Source organism: Balaenoptera borealis (assembly GCF_965194805.1).
Source record: "Balaenoptera borealis genome assembly, chromosome: 8".
Taxonomy (NCBI): Eukaryota; Metazoa; Chordata; class Mammalia; order Artiodactyla; family Balaenopteridae; genus Balaenoptera; species Balaenoptera borealis.
Window position 1 is genome coordinate 60,399,346 of NC_138865.1, and position 22,403 is coordinate 60,421,748.

A 22,403-nucleotide genomic window follows, 5' to 3' on the forward strand; every position below is an offset into this window, starting at 1 on the left:
TGGGGAATTACATGGTCTAGAGAAACCAGGGACATTTCCCATGGTAAGAAATCAATTATTATCCCTTAGTTTTACCTCTACAAGACAGGAAGTCAAGACTGATGGTTCTTCTCAGTGTTGGCAAGATCACATTTCCCATTTAAAAAACACTTCTGGTCCCTATTCACAAATAATGCAGTGACAAGCATTAAAAGATTTACAAAGGGTGTGGCTGTCCTGTTGGGACCATTGACAAGACATTTTAGTGTCTTCACTAAAATGCAATATAATTAGTGTTACCAGAAATTAAATACTGCTAACCAAAAGAGACTCCCTGAGATTTGGATTCAACTCCTCTTCCTTATTGCCCACTTGAAGGACAGCTGGTAATTTTCTTTACTTGGTGCTTATAGAACTCTCACTAGTAAAGGACATCAGATATTTCTGAGACCAGAAAAAACTATTAGCTTTGGATAATTTCAGTGAAACATTCAAATTAGAGAGGGAAAAGATCAGGAAAACTGATCAAGTCGAAACAGTATATTCAAGAGCACGTGATTGGGGAAGCTCAGAGGGGTTAGTTCACTGCCTTTAGGAGAAGGTTATTTATTACTTGTCAACCAAAAGACAGCCTTCTAAGCACCTCCCTGACCTGTCATTTTGGTTATAAAAGTAGCTTCATGTATAAAAGAGAACTAACCCAAAGCCTAAGTAACCTAAGTCTTTATTTTAAGCCAAGTTAAATTTATTTTGTATCTAATAAAGAAATATGCAAATCTTATGTACAAGAATGATCATGTTAAAACACTTTGAATGAAGATCTTTGAAACCCTATAAAAGAGTGAATTAAAAAACAATCCTTACCTTAAAAATTAAACTTTGAAATATGCAGATGGAAAAATGAGGCTCTTGGAAATCATAATCATTGTCAAATTTACTAATAAAATAGGATGACCTCTATAATATGCAGTAATGGATCAAGGAAGATCAACTAGTTTTCATCTAGCAAGCTAGTTATTTGTCTACATTTCAAACAATTGTTTTTCATTGAATTAACATATAATTTTCTGATTCATATCTGATTCATGAGACATTCAAGAAGTTAAAATTAGGGGATCTGGAGAGATAAATAAAAAGTATGATCAACACAGAGAGACTTTGTGTACATGTATGATTACTGCTATTATTTCTTACAATTAGTTTTGAAATGTTTAGATGTTTTTCTGCACAGACACACACACACACACACACACACACACACACATTCCTTACCCTAAAACCTGTAAGGCCCATTTTATTTGGTTATGTAAATCATCATATTTAGGTAAGAAGACAGAGCTTTTCCATTTGTTTGTTACCTTTTTTTTAAACATGAGAAGTTTGAAGAGACAATCAGTTTTGTCAGTACTCTCATTAAAGATGTCTCCTTAATTTTTACATAACCTTCCAGAAGTCAGACAATGGTAGAGACTCCCCTGCCCTTTCCGCTTCTTCCCAAGAATCAAAATTGACCCTCTCCTTCCTCCCTACTCCATCTGATAATCCCAGGGGCCTGGTCATCAGAAGTTAAACCAAAAGGGGAGGGAATGAAGAAGCTGAGAGCCCTGAAGGGCCGGTGGGGGATGGGGGGTGTGAGGGCAGCAGGGGAAGGTTGTGGCGGCTCCTGTAAAGTGACTATGAAGGACTAGGTTAGGAGGGTGAACATCTGTGCAGGAGACGGTGCTCAGGTGCACGCTGTAGACCAGAGGAGGCACTCTCAGTCCTCGGTACCCTGTGGACTCTGTGTGATTGACAAACATCGTCTGACTTTAAGCAGATGATTAAAATAAATTCTGTCTTTAGCTGGGTGAATTTTATCAGTTACGGCTTTTATTTGAGAGCACGCTACCATCCTGCCCTTTCACATTAGCGTCATAGCACAAGGTTACCAATGCTATCAGTAATATAAATGAATTTCTGCACTTGTTTGTTCTGGAATGTTCAGTATGGGGAGGTGGGAGGATGCAGTAGTCCTCAGGCAGAAATGCACATCCATGGAAAAAAGTGGAAGAAAAAATGTTTTTTTGTGGGTCACATTGAGAAAGTGAGGCAGTTCATTGTAGTTGGGCATGCTGCTTATTACAAATGTTCTTGTGCCTGTTTATTCACATCTATTGCTCTCAGCATCTAGAAATTCTTGAGAGCTACAAAAAGTCCTTGTTAATGTCGACAGTGACTTCTTACCTTTGTAAAATATTTATAAGAATTCTTAAGTATGACTTTATGTGCTTGCATAGACTCTGTAGAGAAAAAGCATTTTGTTTATATTAAGGAATGAACTATTAGCACTGTTTATTTTATAGTTTCTATCTTTCAAGGGCTCATTAATTTCTATTTTTTGATTTTTATGTTTGCTTTTTGCTTGTTTTATAGCTTAACTCTTTATTTAGACTGTTGATAGTAAAGATGTGCATAGATTAACCATTCATTACGAACACTCTTGTCTCTGTGGACATCCAAAATGGGTAGGGAACTCACACTCAGAGAGTTCTTACAGTATTGGGGGCAAATTTGTAGCATAGTTTCTGTTTCAACTCTATAAGGTAGATATCCTTACTCATAGAGGTTCATAGAACTAAAATGATTTGTTCATGTTCGTGTACCAGTAAAGAAGCAAGCTGGGATTGAACACATTTTCTTAGTGCCATTTCCAGCAATATTTCCACAACATTACAGCTAACTGTGGTTGTATTATTATACAGTTTGAAATAAGCAGGACAATTGTAGACAGAATATGGGGATGGAGCAAACAGAGAGGAATTATAAAAAGCAGTCAACTGATGTCTGTGGGACTGAGAAATTGGTTGATAGAAGATATGTTTCACTTATAAGCTGCGTTAATGACTTGTATTAACCATTATAGACTGTAACCTTTTAATATCAAACTCCTGTCTAACCCTGGGGTAATGTTCTGGGTGCTATTTGAGTCTCCTTTTAGTCAGTGGTCATTATTAAATCTTTTCCTATAATTTGAAATGAGCTCTACCAGTAGGTTATTTTCTTATTCAGAATTATAAGTAGGTCAGTAAAAATAGAGCTCTGTATTCTTTCTGAAATAGTCAATGATTTTCTTTCAACATGCATGAAAGGTTTTAATGAAGAAAATAGAAACCTGATGAGAAGGAAAATTAAGCCCAGTTACTAATTGGTAGGAAAGATCAAATGGGAAGCAAACAAAACTTTCTTTTGAATAGATGAAGCATAGTAATCCAGTTATAAAACAACTTATGTTCTATATTCATAGAATACATGTATTAAATATTCCCATCATTATTTTAATCACTGAATTTAAAAAAAAAGGTCCTTAAAACATTAGGCACTGCCATCTTTAAAAATTTAGCCCCAAACTGGTCAAAGTTATTAAGCTCTCTTTTTCTATAATCAGAAATTTTCCAAATAAAGTTATTCTTTCAAAATAAAAGTGGTACATACACACAGCAACCAGAATAAAAAAAGCAAACATTTCTTTTTTCAGTAAACAATCCCCCGGCCCCTGGGCCCACTACACCTTTATTCCCATCTTCTGGAGAGTAACTTCTTAGAAATTAAAAGAAAACAAATTAACTGATTATACATTGTAGTTTTCCTTAAGCATTTTTAAATTTAAAAGTGATCTATTCTTTTCTCAAGTATTTGTTTATTCTTCATTCTTAAAATAATTATGCCTTCTCATTTTTTACCATATTTTCTATAGTTGTTTTTTCTTTTCCTTTTAATAAAGTACAGACATTGGCAGTAACGGCCAGAGAGTGGGGCAAGTTTTAGCAATTGTAAGGATACAGATTTGAGTTCAACAAACTCAACAAAGATGAAAATCTTTAATAATGAGCCGTGAGTCCCTTGCTGCTGAATGCATTCAAGCTAAGGGTCGATGAAGCACTAGAGACATCCTGGAAGAGATTTTCACATTAGGAAGAAGTTTGGACCACTCAGTGCTTAGTTAACTTGTAGATTCTACTGTTGCTTCTAATATCATGATAACCTTTGTGGTAAAGACTTGTAGGGCTCACACACACTGGTTCCTGTCTTCTTCCTGGCATATGGGGATTATATTTTGCTGCCCCCTCGTAGCTAGGCAGGACTATGTGACAAGTTTTGTCTGTGGATTGTGGGCAGACGTCAAGTGTATCACTTCCAGGCTGAAGCAGTTAATTGCTGGCACAGTTCTTATGTCTTTCACACTTGTGCCTGACAATTAGGAAAGTGGCCCCATAGCAAAATGGTAGCTCTACAAGATCCAGGCCGTCTGGACTACTGAGAAGCTACACGGAATCTAAAGTGATGTTGCATGAGAGAGAAATGAACTCTTTTAATGTTAGGAGATGGGACATTCGGACATTGTTAGCACAATATATGCTTAACCTTATCTTGACTAATACTATGCCTTAACACTGAAAGGTATGCTTAAGTTTATTTCTGATCTGGTACCCATACGAGGAAGCACAGCGCCTCAGTTAATTATCGCAAAAGCTGTGCAAGGTTGATGTGTCCACGCTCATTTTCCAGATAGGGAAGGCTCAGAGAGGTTAAATTACTAGCCAAAGTAGTTGGTAGGAAAATTGGAATTTAAACTTTGGGAAAGGTTGCCTAATACAATACAGAACTCCCAGATAAATGTGAATTTCATATAACCACAACTACTTTTTTTTAGTATAAGTATGTTGCATGGGACATATGTATACTTAAGAAAAAAAAAAAAAAGAAACAAAACCAACAACAACAAAAAACGTTGTTCTTTATTGATACCCAGATTTACCTGGAAATCCTGTAACTTTAGTTGGCAAATCTGGCATGCCTTACTTAGAGTCATTAAGGCACATGCTGTGTCTATAATTTCATAATCACAATATATTCTGTATTCTGAAGAGCAATGTAATTTTTTAATTACAACCTGAAAGGCAAAGGTAAAAAGGTAAAAAAGGCATGGCTTATTATTTTTCCAGATTATTCTCAAAGAATGTGGATAATTTGACATGAATGAAACTGATATACGCATTGCTCCTCAGCTGAAGTGCAAAGAGCCAGCTGCCAGCACTTGGTCTAAGCCAGCATGTGGTAACAGCAGCAGACAAACCCCAGGGCCCCCACCCTGCTGGCATTTGCCTCACTGTAGGACTTTCACCTGTTCATCACATTCGTTCTTGTGGGTGCTGCACTGTATCAAACGGTTAAGAAATTAACACAATCCTCCTATGGATCCCAAATCTAAAACCTTGAAGGAGAAAGTCAAGTTTCCTGCTTGGTTCTCTGAGGTGGAGGAAGATTTAACTGTACGCAAATTTCTCAGACTAATTGATCTCCCAGCTTTCCAGAAGTTGGGAGAGACATCAGAATTAGGTTGCGTTATTATATCTTTGTTTCCTAAAATGAAGTATTTGGAATATATAGTTCGAAAGACTCAGACAGCAATGCTTGTGATTTGCCGGTGACTGGCTGCTGGATTTTTCATATGACTTTTAGTGTAAAAGCACGCTTTCAGGCAGAAATAGTTTGCATTCCTTTCTTCTTTTTTCATTGTAACTCATATGATCTTGGAATAAACCCCATGTTTTGAGGCTGAGATTCAGCCTTTGAGTAGTTAAGCATCTCAAAGTCTGGCCAAATAAGTGTGTCTTTGTTGTGGGGAAGTAATAGAAGCAGCTTTCTCTGCCTTCCATTCGCGTTTCAGCTGCCATTTAATAACTCCATCTATGGGTCTGGCGCTGGGTAGCAGACTGGCTTACTTACACAGATGAATGAGACGTGCCCTCTATTCTCAAGGAGCTCACACCATTTACAAAATATTAATTGCTAAAATGGAGGTAAATGACCAAAGAAATGGGAATGTAAGAACATGGAGTGATTAATTTTGGTTAATGACTTAGGATCATTATTTTAGTCAGTAAATTACTGATCATCTATGTGCCAGGCACTGTGAATACAGGGAATACAGATATGTACGACGCAAAAGTGGTCCTGGTCTCAAGAAGCTTGCATTCTAGTCAAAGGACCAGTGTAAACGTGCACCCCCCCATCACACCCACACACAAACACACACACATGGACACAGAACAAGTAAAGAATAAATGCCAAGCCCTGACAGCTAAACAAGCAAACAGTTATATAAATTAAAAACATTACAAGTCGTGATATGTGATATGAAGGAAACAGACGCAGAGATGGGAACGAGGCTATCAGTGGAGAGCTGGGAAACATACTTTATTTTTAATGAGGATATCAGGAAGGTTTTTGTGAAGAGGTGGCATTTAATATAAAAAGTATTAAAATACTTCTTCAGATAGTTTGTGCCCTTACATTAAGTTTGAAATTTACCTTTAATATATCATCTGTAACATCGGTAATTAATTTCTTTTCATTTTCCATTTCCACTGTAGAGAGAAGAAATACATACTTGCATTTACTTAAACCAACTTCTCTAGCTGGCAGAATGATACTTACATGGTTACGTACAGAGCCAATAGTCAGCTGCTACACACCAGTAGAGTTGTTGTTAGTTACTAAAACATTGAAACACTTTACCAGTAATAGGCAAATAGCTTTCCAAGCCCAGTCCCATTAAAGCTCCTTTATCATGAATCTTCATACCTTCTCATGATTCAACAACTAATTACACGGTTAAAGCCAGGTGCACTGATCAGTGTATCTTTCTTACTGTTGTTAAATATTTTAAACATTACCATTGGTTTCACCTAATCATTGTCAAAAACAACTGATCTAAAATGGAATACTGTGATTGACCTATTTACAGAAGACCCCTGGAAGGTTCTAAGATGAGGAACATTGAAAGAGCCACAGATATTGGTTATATAATCGTATTGTTGCAAAATTACAATCAATATCCTCCAAAACTCTTAAAACATCAGGATTTTACATTCATGGACTTAACCTATTAATAATTTTAGTCCTTTGCTCCTTAGTCCTAAAAACAGTCCGAATCCTTTTGACTTTCTCCATTAATTTGCCATAGTATGTATTTTACATATCTTCTATTTTATTCTTAACTAAATGACATTTATTATAAAAATGAATTCAATATTAACAAAATTCAGAAAGCACTATGTGATGTGTCAGTGACCTGCTACTGGAATTTTCATATGACTTTTAAAATAAGACCATACTTTCAAGCAGAAATAGTTTGTAAAAGAAGGTATGATTTGTTACTGAAATAATAGTTTTTATTAGTTTTTTTTTTCCCCTTTACTTTATTTCCTCTCTTCTCTCTCATTTACGTCAGGCAGGCTGTTGGAAATCTTTATGTGAACAGTAAGAATAACCTGAGAAAGACTGTTTCAGAAATTCAAAGCCAAGTGAAGAGATTTCATTTGATTTTCTGGCAAGAAGGGCAAGAGAGGGTATCTTTTAAGAGCTGATGCTGAAGCTTCACTGGGTAAGGGAATGAGGTAGGGTGGGGGTGAGTGGTGGTATGTTGGGAGGATTGTCCAGGGAGTAATGGGGACCCAGGAAGTGCTCTGTGGCAGAGAAACAAAGAGGCTGCCAACTCCCACGAGGGTTGGTAGCATGGCGCACCTCGGGAAGTAGGACTTGAATCACAGGATCCTAACCAAAGTAATATTTCTGTACCAAATGTGTGGCAAGAAATGGAGAGCCACTGGATTTTGGGTAGTCACTCTGGACTTGGAAGATGAGGATGCCATCAGTGACCTGGCTATACTGAAAATTAGCATTCCTTCCCATAATTTCTTGCCATCATTTGAAGTTTCAGATTCTCATACTCTTTTTTTTTTTTTTTTTAATTTATTTATTTATTTTTTATTTTTGGCTGTGTTGGGTCTTCGTTTCTGTGTAAGGGCTTTCTCTAGTTGCGGCAAGTGGGGGCCACTCTTCATCGCGGTGTGCGGGCCTCTCACTATCGCGGCCTCTCTTGTTGCGGAGCACGGGCTCCAGACGCGCAGGCTCAGTAGGTGTGGCTCACGGGCCTAGTTGCTCCGCGGCATGTGGGATCTTCCCAGCCCAGGGCTCGAACCCGTGTCCCCTGCATTGGCAGGCAGATTCTCAACCGCTGCGCCACCAGGGAAGCCAAGATTCTCATACTCTTGAATGGGGAAAAGACTCCCATTACTCATTGGAATTTCTCACATCTCAGTGGGGAGGGGCTTCACATAAGGAAAATAAGATAGTGTTTTTCTCACCCCTGAGTTTGTGGACCAACATCTTCAACAGGCATCATGGAAAACACCCCATTCTGAGGGGGAAACACATCTTGTTTGGTCAGTCCAGCGTTAGGAAAAAATGAAATCATATGTCTTTAGGCCAAGCTTGCCCTTCTGGTATTCACTAGCCTTCGTTCCTCAGTTGTCTCTCACCCTCCTGCCTGGCCTGAAATTCACTTTCCAACCCACCTACCCTCTCCTGTGGACAAAAACAGAGATCTTTAGACTCTTAGACTTTGAGTTTTTGAAGACCAAACTTGGGTCTTGGAAATTAATTCTTCTCAAAAAACATACCAAATCATAATTCATACCTTTTTTTTAAATTAAGATTTTAATCAGCTTGCAAGAAATACACACACACACACACACACATACACACTAAATATTGAGATTTAAACAATAAGTTGACAAGACTAGAGAACAAAGAAATCAGAATAGAAGATCAATATGGGAGAAATTAAGAATGCATATGCTTATATATGTATATCATAGATTCCTAAAGAGTTGACCGCATTACAGAGTGATTGATTATTGAAAAACAAGAAACAGATCATGCTGTCCTCTGTTTAAGATCCTTGAATGACCTCCTCTCACACATGGAATAAAACCCTAATTACTTCTTCATATTACAGTACCAGCACTATCTATTCCTGCCCAGCTCTCTGACCTCCGTGACAGGACACTAAGTCCACTACTCTTGCAGGCTTCTTCTCTTCCTATTTTCCATCAACACTCAAGATTATTGTCTTCCTTGGGGCTTTTGTTCTTGCTGTTCCATTTGTTTAGATGCTCTGATCCCAGCTCTTTGGCACGTGTCCTGAATTAGTCAAGACTCAACTCTGGTGCTGTATCTAAATGCCACATTCTCTCAATTTTGTCAATTTATTTAATTTCCTTCATAACAGTCTCTCTATTGAAATTATTTTTCTCATGTGTTTCTTTACTTGTTTGTTTCATGTCTTTTCTTTCCACCCTCTATGCCCACAAGAATAGATGTTCCACAAGAACATGTCATTTTCACTCTTGCATTTCCAGTACCTAGAACAGAACAGCTTCTGAAATAAAATGTACAAATATGATATGAAAAGATTGAATAAATAAGTGAATTCTGAGTTTCCAAGCAACAGAAGGGAAAAGAAGAATATGATCAGTTACATATTCTTCATTGTCCAATAAGAAAAGGTTCTCCTGATTAGAGATCAATATTTTTTCTGTCAATAATAATGAAGAGATTTCGCTGATTGGGACAATATGTATTTTACAATGTCCTAAAACATATCCTGGAGACATTCTTAAAAAATTGTTTTTTTCCATGATGTATTATCTTTTAAAATTATTACTAAGCTCATTTTGCTAAGCTTTTGTTTAGGATTTTTACATTTTTGTTGATGAGAAAAAATAGCCTCTAATTTCTCGTACATCCTGTCAGGTTTTGGTGTCAGAGTCCATCCAAATTCAAAGTATGAGTTGGAAAGTATTTCCTTTTCTTATGATCTGCAAAAATTAATAAAGATTGGTATTATTTTTTCATAAGTTCTTGGAAAAATTTGTTCATTCTGGGGCTTTCTTTGTGACTGTACTAAAAAAATTTGGTTTCTTCATTATCCGACCAGTGCTTAAGCCCATCAGATAGAGACAATGAAGCAGGGATTTTTCTTCCTTATTCTAGGTGCAGCATTTAAAGCTCAGCCTTATAAACAGGTTTAGTCTCTTAGTAACTTCTGCTCTATTGTGTCATATACAACATTGCAAAGGATAAGACTAGCTTGACCTGGGATGATATTGTGGAATCACCTGCCCCAACTTAATCCCTCAATTTTTTTTCTTCATGATTATTCCATGATTTTATATATATATATATAGTTTGTCATGCCATAGTCAGGCACCCAGTCAGAGCCCATTGCATGTGTAGTTATTTGAGATTTAGAGGCATTATATATATATATATCTATATATATCTCCATATCTTCTTTTTAAAATTTTAAAAATTGAAGTATAGTTGATTTACATTGTTGTGTTAATTTCTGCTGTACAGCAAAGTGATTCAGCTTTACATATATATATATATATATATACATATACATATATATATACATATACATATATATATACACATTCTTTTTTTTAAAATGTATTCCTTTCCATTATGGGTTATCATAGGATATTAAATATAATTTTTTGTGCTATACAGTAGGACTTTGTTGTTTATCCATTCTATACATAATAGCTTACGTTTGCTGACCCCAACCTCCCACTCCATCCCTCCCCCAATCTCCTCCCCCTTGGCAACCACCAGTCTGTTCTCTATGTCTGTTGATTCTGTTTCTGTTTCATAGATAGGTTCAATTGTATCATCTTTTAGATTCCATGTATAAGTGATATCATATGGTATCTGTCTTTCTCTTTCTGACTTACTTCGCTTAGTGTGATAATCTCTAGGTACATCCATGTTGCTGCAAATGGCATTATTTCGTTCTTTTTTATGGCTGAGTAATACTCCATTGTATACATTGGGTTGGCCAAAAAGTTCACTCGGGTATTTCCATAACATTTTACAGAAAAACCCAAACCAACTTCTTGGCCAACCCAATCTGTACCACATCTTCTTTATCCATTCATCTGATGATGGTTATTTAGGTTGTTTCCATGTCTTGGCTATTGTGACTACTGCTGTTATGAACATAAGGGTGCATGTATCTTTTTGAATTATAGTTTTGTCTAGGTATATGCCCAGGCATGGGATTTATGGATGATATGGTAATTCTACTTTTAGTTTTCTAGGAACCTCCATACTATTTTCCACAGTGGCTATACCAATTTATATTCCCACCAACAGTGTAGGAGGATTCCCTTTTCTCCACACCCTCTCCAGCATTTGTTATTTGTAGGCTTTATAATGATGGCCATTCTGACTGGTGTGAAGTGTTACCTCATTGTAGTTTTGATTTTCATTTCTCTAATAATTAGCGACACTGAGCATCTTTTCATGTGGCTATTGGCCATCTCTATTTCTTCTTCGGAAAAATGTCTATTTAGGTCTTCTGCCCATTTTTGGATTGAGCTGTCTGTTATTTTTGTTGTTTAGTTGCATGAGCTCTTTGTATATTTTGGAAATTAAGTCTTTGTTGGTCACATCATTTGCAAATATTTTCTCCCATTCTGTAGGTTGTTTTTTCGTTTTGTTTATGGTTTCCTTTGCTGTGCACAAGCTTTTAAGTTTGATTAGGTCCCATTTGTTTATTGTTGTTTTTATTTCTATTGCCTTCAGAGACTGACCTAAGAAGACATTGGTATGACTTATGTCAGAGAATGTTTTACCTATATTCTCTTCTAGGAGTTTTATGGCGTTGTATCTTATATTTAAGTATTTTTTAAAAATTTGTTTTATTTTTATTTATTTACTTTTGGCTGTGTTGGGTCTTCATTGCTGCATGCGGGCTTTCTCTAGTTGTGGCGAGCAGGGGCTACTCTTTGTTGCGGTGCACAGGCTTCTCGCTGCAGTGGCTTCTCTTGTGGAGCATGGGCTCTAGGTGCGTGGGCTTCAGTAGTTGTGGCACATGGGCTCAGTAGTTGCGGCACACGGGCTTAGTTGCTCCGCGGCATGTGGGATCTTCCTGGACCAGGGATTGACCTGTGTCCCCTGCAATAGCAGGTGGATTCCTAAACACTGCACCACCAGGGAAGTCCCTCTTATATTTAAGTCTTTAAGCCATTTCGAGTTTATTTTTGTGTATGGTGTGAGAGTGTGTTCTAATTTCATTCTTTTACATGTAGCTGTCCAGCTTTCCAGTGCCACTTGCTGAAGAGACTGTCTTTTTCCCACTGTATATTCTTTTCTCCTTTGTCAAAGGTTAATCATATCCCATTCTTTAATTAAAATAAATCCTATGATTGTGTTGTATTTTTTCAACAAACTTGTCATTCGTTGAGCTTATAGTCAATCCAAACCTGAATTTTTTATATGTGTAGCTGATAAGGAAGTCACTTCCCTCAATTTTTTTTACCTTATACTTCTGCTTTTGGAGTTTGTCCCTGTTCTGTTTCACTTGCTCAATTTTGCCAATTTTTATAGACTGATAAGATCTCTTATAATTCTAACCTATTATTTTCCTGATTTTTATCTCCAGTTCTGTGTTACCTGTAAATTTGATTCATATGTCTACCAACTCTTTATTCAAAAATTTGACTCAATTTTAGTAGCTAAAGTTATACCCCAGAATTTTACAGAGTTGTGTTTTCATGTGGACTTTGCTCAGTTAGTAATGACTCATTGAATAATCTTTCAGCCCACTGAAAAGCCACTTAACGTTAATTTAGCACTCACTGTATTAGCTTTTGCAAGATAAAATCATAAGACTATTAAATTGCTATTCAAAATCAGCCACACTATGCCTATAACATTTTAGTCATCTTACAATAAAGATGTAAGGATTAAAATGAAGACTTGTTAAATGTTTCCAAAAATTGTACACGAGTCTGGAATAAAATTTAACTAAAAATAATGATATAGATTGTGATCATAGCTCTTTTTTAAAAAATATATTTTATAGGATGCAATGCCCTCATTGATATTAGTACTTGATTAAAAACATCCCCATCAATGTGGAGAAAGAATAATAATTATTTTAATGACAGTTATTGAGTACCCACCACATGCTAGATACTATAACAGTATTTGCAAATGTATTTTTTTTAACTTCCCCACAATCCTATGACATAGGGTCTATTACTATCATTATTTTCCATATTAAGATACTCAGAGTTACTGGATTTAAATGAATTATCTATAAATAAATGCAGGTAAGCAAAAAAAAAACAAAAACCAAACCCTGAATTCACCTTTAGGTCATTAATGTGGTCTGCAATGTCCATAAATTTCATCACCTATTAATTATAATATGTTACATGGGGATCAGATCTCAAAATCATCAAATCCAACTGAACCTATTTAATTTGAAGAAACTGAGACTCAAAAGACACGACAGGAATTAATTATGTTGACCAAGTCAAATTGGAGAAATTCCAGAGTAAGAAAATTAAAATCATTCCACTTTTTTTAAATGGAAGGAAGTGCCAAGGGAATATATACAACAGGAAATAACTTAATGAATTTCATAAATGCAGTTCTCATGGATGCCTTGATAACTTGGTATTGTTCATTGAGCCAAGTGACGTCAGTCATGTACGCACGCATATGTGCAAGTAACCCATGACCTGCAAGATAAAGAATACAATATTGTGTTTCCCTCATAAATGTGAAAGTCACCAGTTTAAACTTTGAAAATGTTGTGTTCTCATAAGTTCTACCGCACTATATTTCCTCTTTTCTAATTAAGTTTGTCATGCCACAGAGCCTATTCCATGTGAGGTTATCTGAGATTTAAAGACATTAAAAAGAAAGTAGCACCTTGAAATAAGTGCAAATAGTTGAAGAACAGATTATTAGTTTAAAGACAATCTGCCAACTACTTAAGTGACACCTCACCTTCAATTAATTCATTAATTATACAGTCACAGCAATTAATTTCTGGGGAATAATTAATGCCAAGGAACAGCTAAAAGATGTACGAATCACGTTAGTTACTTAAAAAGAATATGGTAAAACTATTTCTTTTTAAACTGATAAATAAACCCAATCCATATAACCACGGACTAGAATTATTACACTATTGAGTAGTGTTAAAACGAGACAAAGCAAAACACACAAAAGAAACATAAAACAAATATTATACTGGTATGGAAAGGCAGGTGTAAAATCTGTGCTGTGTGTTAACTATGCCTTATTTAATGTCTACATTAAAGAGAAACCTCTGATATATATACATATATATATATATATATATATTTATATATATATATATATATATATATATATATCAATATATATAGCAATTCTTGGTTTTCTTTGGAGTCCAAATGTGATCCTCAGTATTTGATGAGAGACTTGGGCACCCTAATAAACTTAACTTTTACAATTATTAGAAACTTAACATTCTAAATTACATTCTAAAACAGAAAAATGTTGAATTCTTTCAAATTTATTGCATGAAGCTCTAAAAATCCTAATCCCAGAATCTCACAAAGACAGTGCACAAAAACAAAAGTGCACACAAATCTTATGTAGGAATATAGATACAAAAACTTTAAATAAAATACTGGTAAATAAATTTCAGTAGCTTATCAAAATATAATAAATCTTAATCAAGAATTTATTTAGGATATACAAATGGGAACTTAATTTTAGGAAAATGAATATTATAGTCTGTCAATAAGTAAGTAAAAGCACCGAGAAGTTTTTAGTAACTGCTTCAAAGGCATTTAAGAAAATCTAATACCTGTTTCTGATAAAAATTAACTCTTGATGAACTAATAACAGAAGACTATTTCCTTAACTTCACTAAAAATGCACATATAAGTCAACAGCTAGCACTGCAGTTAAAAGGTAAATACTTTAGTAATTTTTATTGAAATCAAGATGAGACCATCGTTGTTGCTATCACCACTATTATGAACATTGTTTTAGACGTTCTACCTTATGTCATGAGACATGAAATAGAAAAAATATATTTGCCTCCTGGAAATAAAGAGAATGAGTTTATGATGCTGCTGCTGTGCTGATGGTGACGATGGGGGAGAAAATCAAGTTAGGTATTTATCTCACACATTATATCAATAAGAAAAACAAATGGATTAAAGCAGTTAGTGTAAAGTGTAAATCTCTATAAAAAGAGGTAAGTAATTGACTTAAGTAAGCAAGCACTTTTCCAGCACAAAGCCATTTTTTTAAAAGGAAAATATTTATAAAAATTACAGACTAAACCACACAAATTGCACTTACAAATCCATTAAAGATACCATCAGTTGACTAATGAGAAAATGGTTTGCACAGACAGTTTAGAAAATAAAAATACATGTTACCAGTGAATTTAAGAAAATCTATGCAATATTATAATAAATAAAGTCAATTTCGGATGTTGTTTTTTGACCGTTAAATTGGCAAAGACTTTTAAAAACATCTTTAATAGTCTTGAGTATGTAGTGCTGTCCACATTCATACACAGCAGGTGGGCATGTGGATATTTATGAAATTCTTCCTTAAAGAAATTTTGCAGAATGGATCAAAATATTAAACTATACATACTTATGACTTGTGACATTTCAAGAACTGTATCATTAGGTAATAATCAAGTGTCTGATGACATATTTATACAAGACTTTCATTGTGCTTTCTTATTCTAGGGATAAATAATAAATAGTTGTTCAAAAACAGTGAATAAAAGAATTATAGCAAAGCCATATGAGCCACGAGAGATCCCTGAGAGCAAGAAACTTATTTGCCTTGTTCCCTGCTGTATCAGTGCATATAGAATGGCGTCAGGAGTGTAGTATGCCCTGAACAACTATTTGTTGAATGAATGAATTGGAATAATATGAAACATAATACTTATGCTTGTGAAGATTTATGGGGAGAATAATTAAAACATAAAGGTATATGAAAATGTGATAAAAATTCTATATAGAGTAAGATATCAGGGTTTAAAATATGATATTTAAACTTAAAAAAGAGGTATTCAAGAAAAAATAAAATTATTAAGTATCAAAGTGATGATTTTACAGGTTTCTTACACTTTTTTCTGTTTTCTAATTTTTCCATAACATGCATATATTATTATTACTATAAAGAAAATGTAACTATAATTATTTGATATTTTAGATGTATACTGAACCAACCAAAATAACCACAACTTTGTTCAAAGGGAAATACTGTTATGAGGACAGGACTAGATCTATCTTGCTCACTTTTCTTTCCCAACACCTCAGCATGTTGTCTGAGTAGAGTATGGACTCAGTATTCATTCATTAAATGAATGAACCAGTTTTGATTTTGACGATTATATTTCAGAATCAAGTCCTTTAGGGCAGAATACCTTACAAATATCTTATAATGACATCAGTATTTTGTTTAACTCAGATTAGAGATAACCTAATATTGATTTTATTTCCATCATTCTTTAAAAAGTTGTGTCAATTTAATTTTGCATGATCTCGAATTATTCTTCAAGTTTGACCTTGAAACATTTTACAGTTAACAAATAGCCCTCTCTATGATGAGTGGTTTTATTCCTTTCACTAACAGAACCTCTTTGGATCTTCCACATTACTTGCTATCATGATGTTTTTCTATTGCAGTAATTATCATCATGCCTGTCTGTCTCTCAATCACTTTGACTCCTAACTATGTATCCATCTGTCTACTTTCTGATTTTTCCAGCCTGTGATCCCCATTTGAAGGAATACAGGTTGTTTGTCTTTTTATCCCACATTTGAACACAGTTCCTAGCATACAATAGATAATCCACGTTTGTTGTTTTCATCAACACACAGCAATCAGTGTCTTTCTAATCTATCAACAAATTCTATCAATAACTATTACATCCTCAATATAATGTTATTCATTCCGTAAATAATTTATATAATTCCACTAAGAAGGAAATACTGACGTATATGAAAGATTAGCCCACAGTACAGGTGTGAGCAAGTATTAAGTGGTGTGGAATAGACCACAGTGCCATTGAAGATAAGAGGAAATTGTGATCAGTGAGGCTGGGGTTCATCAGGGCTGGCATCAGAATGGAAGTAAATAGAAGTGTAGATTGAATTCTGCTTGCTGGGCTCCAAATGTTGTTACAGCCTGAGATATTGATCTGTTAAAGAAGTCAAGTATCTCATTCACTTTTGAAAATGAAATATTAATAAGAGTTCACAAATTTGCTTTTAGTGGGTAGATATTAAAGTGTTCATTGCCTCATTGGTGTTGCATTTTAATCAATATTTCAGAAATGATATGTGAATTATCTGATGAAATGTTAATGGGACATTACTTTCTTCCACTGTCCTCTAATATCATAGCTGATACCGAAGGTGTAGCACCAATGTCAAAAATTAGGGAGTAAAATATGCTCTCCTGTGGGTCCCTGTCAAGTGTGGTAAATTAGCTCCTCTAGGAAACCATGAGCTGACCTATTATTGTACATACCATGTCTGGTACACTTCCTCCTGATCTCACAGTGCCTCATGTTTCAAACATCTTTTTTATACACCTGAATGATTAAAACACTGATGAAAAACATTTTTCCTTTATAAATGCATATTTAAGTTTTGATTGATAATTTATGTTAATATAGGAAATTATTTTAGTTAACAGCATCATACTCTACAATCGGGAACTGTCAATCTTTTCAATGCTTTTCAAGTCACTCTAGGAACCATTAGTGACTTGTGAGTAAACCTACGAAAAATGATGAAACTTTGAAGTCTGGTAATGTTAAATGCATTTTAAGTGTTTGAAATATGTAAAACTGTGTGTATCATGTGAATGAACTCTTTTCTTTAGCCTACCAGTAATAAGGCTTATGGTAGGGTTTTTTGTTTTTTTTGTTTTTTTGGTCTCCTGTTATTTTATAATGGGTCAGAGGTTATTTAGGCCTCATATGCATATTTCTGAAAGGGCAGCATGCATTGAAAAAATGTCACTGCATTAATGTGTGCCATTCTTGGATTCCTTGGCCATGCCCGCTTGTCACAATTATTGCCAAAGCAATGCCATTGTGTGTCCTGTGATTCTCTGCCCATGCAATTTAGACCAACCCATTTCAATGTTCTTAAGGTAATTATGTCCCTCCAAATGTCAGCTAAATGACTTTGACATTCAAGATTCGTAACAGCTTTTGAACACCATGTTATCTGTGCTATTTGTAATTCATATTCATGCAAATCCCCAGCCCCAGACACATTACACCATCCCATCTGCTGAGAAGGTTCCTACTCCCTTCTCCTTTGAATTGTAGCTGGCAAGAGAGGCTCTATACCTTTTGAAAATGCTTTTAAGGTATTTACCATCTCCATAGATTCTACTACAGGTAGAATGTTCTGACCATTCCAAGTGAGGAAACACCAAGATATTTATGTCAGCATGAATATTCTTTTTTTAAAATTTAGCAATTAATTGTTGTCTTGTGGTAACATATAAATAAAATATACTACTGTTTTCTTTCTTTGGGTAGTAGCAATAACTTTCCTAGGTTAGTTATTGTTTGACTAAGTTTATCTTTGGTTAATTGTAAAATAAATAAAATATGTGCTGGTAAAACTTCTCAATAGAAGGAAAATGTATGGAGTTATGTCAAAACAGGGACCACCTTTGCATTGTCATATGAGATAGATAAAGTAAGTGTCTTTGACTGGAAGATACACACACACACACACACTCACTCGTTCAATATAAACTGGAGAGCTAGTGAAATTATGTGGATAATCTAGGTAAGTTATTGTGGCTGTCCTAAGATCTCTCTGCTAGATATTTTTAAAAGTCTGTTTAAAAATTTTTGTTTTAAACAACAGCCATTGTGTAGTATTAAAAATTAACCCAACAACACAGTATCATGTTCGTAGATGGCTAACCCTTTGAGAATAGCTCTTTATCCCATAGCATTATAAGCCCCTCAATGCTTTTATCAGCCATATGAATTTATGTTTAATTAGCTGACCTCTCCAGTCGTTCCTGAGGAAAATAATTTCCCATCCTAAAATGAATATATTCCTGATGCTACTCAACCGAGAAATATACTTCTTAGAATTGCTCATGTGAGCAGCAGTTTAACCACAAATCAATGCTAGTAATTTTGTGTCTGTCCCTGTGAATTACAATTTAAGACTTATAATGAAATCATGCCACTTACTTCTTTTTGGGAAATACAGAGGCCTCTCCTATTCCTCAGCTTCAGCTACTTTTAATGCTAATTGTCGATCTGTTTTAGATGTAGCTTTCCTTTGCCCCAGATCCATGCAAAGAAGACATTGTTTATGCTACATAGCCTAGAGGTAATTATAATAGAAAAGGTAGAATCTTAAAAATGAGTTGAGTATATCAGTCTTTTACACACAAATTCATTTAAAATAATTGAATTGTCTAATCAAATTAGACTTCCATCACTCCTGAACTGTTTGGAAATATTTTCTATTATATATTTTAACTATTGTTGTTTAACAATATTTATTCAAAAACAAGGTGAAAATCAAGTGTTATATCCTGGATATAATTACATTGCACTAATTAAAACAGATCACCCTGATTCACCTTTAATGGAAGGTCAACATTGTTCAATATTTTGCTATTTGCCCAACACAGTAATTCTGCTGTATACTTTGAATCATACTTTACAAGAAACCCGTATTATTAAAAGAGAATACAATCCACAGTACATTTCACAGAGAGAATTTCATTAGAGAATGAAAGAAGCAGTTTGCTGTAATTACTCCATATTAAGCATAAAATTAGCTTGTGTTGCTAGGAAGGGAAGAAAAATAGTAAGTATTTTTAAAAACGTGCTACTTTCTGGCACTGTCCTAGGTTATATGTTCATAATAAATGTTACCGCATTTATCCCTCACAATCATCTTTTATGTTTATTGTTGTATGTATATTACTGTCACACAATGAGTTAGAAACTGAGGATACAATGATAAATAGGATCTTAGGATATGGTGCTGTATTTTCATGTAGTGAGTACTCAAAAATTGAAAACATGCATGTAAACTAATGTTAGCAATACTGGGTGAAAGAAAGTGCAGTCTCAGCAGTCTGTGTAAGAGACAAGTATGATTCAGAAGGTGAATTGTTTGCTTCCATTACCCTATCCCTTTGACTTTTTAAAAATTAAAGTATAATTTAAATACAGTCAAGTGACTAAATCTTAAGTGTACAACTTCATAGATTTTTCCATATGTATTCAGCTGTGTAACAACTACCTAGAGCCATCTACAGAACATTTCTAGCAGACCTGGAGTGCTCCCACATGCCTCCTTCCAATTAATGTGCCTCCCAGGTTAAAGGCTATTCTGAACTCTTCACTCAGCATATGGCTTTGAGGTTCATCCATGTTGTTTTATGTAGCAGAAGTTGCATTTTTTTGTGATTTCTATGTAATAAATAGTTGTATACATATACCACAATTTATTAGTTATTCAACTTTAAACAGGCGTTTGAATTGTTTCCAGTTTGGGGCTATTACGAATATACTTCTATGAATGAACATCTTGTGGAGTATATCTGATGCAAAGAAGTATGCATTTCTCTTGGGTATATATTTCAAAATGCAATTGTTTGGTCATGGATTATGTGCACGTACAGTGTTAGTGTTATCGCCAAATGTCTTCCTAGGAGATTATACAAATTTAGACTCATACCAGCAATGTATGGGATTTATCATTTGCTCTACACCTCCCATTTATTTAGGTCTTTAATTTTTCTTAGCTGTATTTGTGATTATTAGTTTAATGGCCTTATACAGCTTTCATTACTTTTATTCATAGATATTTTATATTTAATGATGGGATTTTTGCTGTTGTTCTTTTTTTTTTAACATCTTTATTGGAGTATAATTACTTTACAATGGTGTGTTAGTTTCTGCTTTATAACAAAGTGAATCATAATGATGGGATTTTAAATGACATTTTGAAATTTCTTTTTCATTTTTATGTCTCTAGTATAGAGAAATGCAATTTATTTTTTATGTATTTTGACCTTGAATTTAGCCACCTCTCTAAATTCCCATATTAATGCTAATAGTGGTTTTTGGGTAAGTTCTTTTCAAATTTTCTATGCAAACAATCAAGTCATCTATGTATTAAGTCAATTTTAGTTCTTCCTTTTTTTAAAGATTTTTATTGGAGTATAGTTGCTTTACAACGTTGTGTTAGTTTCTACTGTATAACAAAGTGAATCAGCCGTAAGTATACATATATCCCCTCTTTTTTGGATTTCCTTCCCATTTAGGTCACCACAGAACACTGAGTAGAGTTCCCTGTGCTATACAGTAGGTTCTCATTAGTTATCTATTTTATACATAGTATCAATAGTGTATGTATGTCAATCCCAGTCTCCCAATTCATCCCACCGCCCCTTCCCCCTTGGTGTCCATACGTTTGTTCTCAACATCTGTACCCCTATTTCTGCTTTGTAAATGAGATCATCTGTACCAATTTTTTCAGATTCCACATATATGCATTAATATACAATATTTGTTTTGCTCTTTCTGACTTAACTTCACTCTGTATGACAGTCTCTGTCTAGGTCCATCCACATCTCTACAAATGACCCATTTTCATTCCTTTTTATGGCTAAATAATATTCCATTGTATATATGTACCACATCTTCTTTATCCATTCCTCTGTTGATGGACATTTAGGTTGTTTCCATGTTCTGGCTATTGTAACTAGTGCTGCAATGAACATTGGGGTACATGCGTCTTTTTGAATTATGGTTTTCTCAGGGTATATGCACAGTAGTAGGATTGCTGGGTTACATGGTAGTTCTACTTTTAATCTTTTAAGGAACCTCCATACTCTTCTCCATAGTGGCTGTATCAATTTACATTCCCACTAGCAGTGCAAGAGGGTTCCCTTTTCTCCACACCCTCTCCAGCATTTATTTTTTTTATTTTATTTTATTTTATTTTTAAACCAGAGGGCAACTTGCAGTGCCCCCAAAGTCTTTTTTTTTTTAATTAATTAATTAATTTATTTATTTATTTATTTATTTATCTCTGGCTGTGTTGGGTCTTCGTCTCTGTGCAAGGGCTTTCTCCAGTTGTGGCAAGCGGAGGCCACTCTTCATCGTGGTGCGCGGGCCTCTCTTGTTGTGGAGCACAGGCTCCAGACGCGCAGGCTCAGCAGTTGTGGCTCACGGGCCCAGCCGCTCCGCGGCATGTGGGATCTTCCCAGACCAGGGCTCGAACCCGTGTCCCCTGCACTGGCAGGCAGACTCCCAACCACTGCGCCACCAGGGAAGCCCTCCAGCATTTATTGTTTGTAGATTTTGTGATGGCCATTCTGACCAGTGTGAGGTGATATCTCGTTGTAGTTTTGATTTGCATTTCTCTAATAATTAGTGATGTTGAGTTCTCTCTTTCAAGCTCCTACCTTTTACTTCTTTTTTTAGCTTTACTGCACTGATAAGGTCCACCAACCCCAGTTTGATTAGAAGTGGTAATACTAGGCATCTTTTTCCTGTTCTTAAATGCAGGAGGAAACATTCAACATTTCACTAATAATTATAATGTTACTTGTAGATTTTTTAGTAAGTGTCCATAACCAGGTTAAGGGAATTCTCTTCTGTTGCTAATTTGCTGATACTTTTTTAAGATTATAAAGGG

The 22,403-nt window shown here is 35.0% G+C and overlaps 2 long non-coding RNA genes across 2 annotated transcripts in view; one reads left to right on the forward strand and one right to left on the reverse strand.

Annotated features, from left to right (window-relative positions):
• Window positions 1–22,403, forward strand: part of LOC309633184 — a 1,005,718-nt gene that overhangs the window by 144,229 nt on the left and 839,086 nt on the right. The window lies entirely within an intron of this gene.
• On the reverse strand, window positions 1,277–21,744 carry LOC309633187. Its single transcript, XR_014247370.1, has 3 exons — window positions 17,227–21,744; window positions 6,331–6,386; window positions 1,277–4,909 (listed from the first exon to the last, which is right to left on the reverse strand). It is a non-coding gene; the product is annotated as an uncharacterized lncRNA (long non-coding RNA).